The sequence below is a fragment of the Ictalurus furcatus genome, chromosome 10 (genome assembly GCF_023375685.1).
Source record: "Ictalurus furcatus strain D&B chromosome 10, Billie_1.0, whole genome shotgun sequence".
In the NCBI taxonomy this organism is placed as follows: Eukaryota; Metazoa; Chordata; class Actinopteri; order Siluriformes; family Ictaluridae; genus Ictalurus; species Ictalurus furcatus.
Genome location: NC_071264.1, coordinates 22,794,952 through 22,797,903, shown reverse-complemented (window position 1 = coordinate 22,797,903; position 2,952 = coordinate 22,794,952).

Here is a 2,952-nt window from a genome sequence, read left to right as displayed (position 1 = left end):
TTTTTTTCCCCCTCATAAACTTAGAAACTCCTCACTTCTCAGCGGATTGCTAGATGCCCTTATAGTGTTTCACGCTTTCATGTCAGTGTAGTGTGAAAATCACAATAGTCAATATATGCAATATATGAAAATATATTATGTGTTTGTTAGATTGATGATTGTGATATCCAGAATGAGACATTTGAATTTGAACACAATTCTGTGTGAAGTGAATATATAATAATGCTCTTGGATAAGCAGATCTAGTGTGAAAGTATTAGCAATTCTATACAAGACGTAGGGAGAGATGGATCATGGAATATGCAGCATCCTGGTGTTTGGGAAAAGGAAATTAGTGCAGACAATATTATGTATTTCAGATTAGGTTTAAGAATATGCACAAAGATGACCAAATATTTAGTTAATTCATTCATAGTAACCATGACGACAATGACGGAAGATATAGATTCCGGATGGAGGCAGAAAAGCTGCATGAACACCGTGTTGCTGGTTCCATGCATTCTAGCACAAAGAAATTAAATTCATTAAAGAGAATTACCCAGAAGGAAAACCTTCCCCAAACTAAATTTCAGGCTGATGGGGCAGATTCCCAGTCACTGTTCTAAGGTCAGCCTCTTTGTAACCTCATCTATTCGGGGCAGAAACAACAGAGCCGCTCTTCGATCAGCATCCAGGAGCATCGAGTGTTTCACCCAGATGGCCAGGCGTCTCAGATGTCCTCAGTTAGCCTTTTACATGCAGAGGCAGAACACAAGTGGAACCTGAGAACGCCTGCTGGGGCTTTGTGCTCTGCTGGATTATAAAAATCCTTTAAAATACCCCAAAAGACTGAAATTGAACGTTCATTATTTTCATTAATGTATGCTTATATAGACGGAAACTCACTTCAACACATCATATACTGTACAAGTAATCCATGATAAACTAACAATGCTTTCTGAGTGTTTTCTCGGTTCATTTTTCTATACGTTTCTTGGTGATACATCTGAAATGGGTTACTATTAAACCAATTTCACTAATAAACCAATGTAGAAAAAGAAAAGAAAAAAGTGTAGTGACTTGAGTTTGTTTAGAAAAACAAATTTAAGGATGTTGAGAAAGACAATTCTGAAAATGGCTGAACCTTTTAAAAGGCTATTTATGTAATTACAACTCAAAGTCTTCTTTTGTGCCGATATTCTGTGCCTGCACAAATTTTGGGATAAGTGCACTGAAATTACAACTCCTTCAGTCTTTTATTTCATTTTTTTATGTATTTAGTGGAACGGTAAAATCAATGTGACCAAGATGTTATATATCCAGATGTCCAGTTTTCATGCAAACATGCCAGATTGTTTTCCCATCAAAAGATCAGTACACATCAGTACACATTTTTTATTTGTAATCGGTACACATCTTGTTTCCTTTTCATTTCAGAATCATGCAGTGTGACATTTCATTACAGGTTCACGGCCCTGTCTCTGGGATCATGCTTGTCGTTCTCACTTGCTTGCTGGAAAAGTCAAGGTTCCAAATGATTGCTGTAAATAATACTGATGCTTTGACTCTGGTAAGGGCATCGAAACATGTTTTGACCTCAGACCTCAGTAATCCTTGGACATATAATGAGAGCTGTTCAGGAATCCATTTGCACTATTATAATCAAACATATTCATACTGCTAAGTACACCCTGCAGTGTTGAATATGGATTTTGCAACCATTATGAGCATTTTCTGTTTAATTGCATCTGCTTATTTAAAGGAGGTCATCATATGGAAGGCACATATTTTCCTCCAACCAAAATTTAAAATTGCAAGTAATTCTGTGAGCAATTATGTGTTCTGTTTCTCCCTCTTATGACATTTTGCTATTAATGCCACATCCTTATCCTCTGGTTCAGCTTAGTTTGTTGTGGGGGTGGGGGGGGGGGTCCGGCTGATTGGTGTTTCTCTCATGAGACATACTGCATGTTCTGGAAAAGCCTAAATGAAACTAACAAGCAATGATGGAGAGGTGGCTGTGGGGTGGCTGGAGCTGTTCCTGCTGCCTTTTTGCCCGATATATGTTTTTTTTTGTTTTGGGTTGTTGTTGTTTTTTTTGTTGGTTTTTTTTTTGTTTTTTTACAGCAAGCATGTTTGGGGGTATTTTTCTTTAAATCCAAAAAATAAAGGTAAAGAGCACAGAACTAACACATTAAAAGCAGGAAAGAAAGCTCTGTGTTTGGCCATGAGTGCTGGATAATGGCCTTCCAATTATCCCTGTTCGAAGAATCTAGACTTAGTTGTAATTTACTGTAATAGCAGGCTTGGAACATGGACGGGGAGCTGTAGTTTTACAAAAATGTGTGAGAAGACTAGGAGTTGTGCTAAGTGGATTCAAAGAATGTTTTCTGGTTGGTGGTTTTTAAGCAGCAGCCGTTTGGTCCTTAATGTTCTGCCCTTTTTTATACCTGTCTCAACCAGGAGGATCCTAAAGACAACAGCTTCGCCTTTTTTTTTTGCCTAATATTCCTCTTACTCCACGCCCAAGCTTTTAGCAGCTGCCAGTGATGGTACATTTTAAAAATGTAATGGGGGCAGAGACAGATAGACAGAGGGAGAGAATGAATGGAGAGATTTGAATGCTCATTGGCTATTCAGTCAAGAAGGCCAGAACCCACTTGAGCTCCATTTGGGTGCTCTTAACTGCTCTGCTGCATTCAATAGCACCTTTGTTCTTAACTAAGAGAGACTGGAAGGACTTGGCTCCGCATTGGCCAGCATGCCTAAGGCTTTTGGGATACAGTATAGGATGTTCTGAAGATATACAATGGCGTTATTAAACCCAGGAGCACAGACTGCTAATTGGTCATGCCCTGGCATTACTGGGCAGTTTGTTTACCTGCATACTCTCAGTGCACAATCAGTTTCGGGTTTTGATATATGCTTTAGTTACTGATAGCTTTTTAAATTATTTTGACCGATTTATAATAA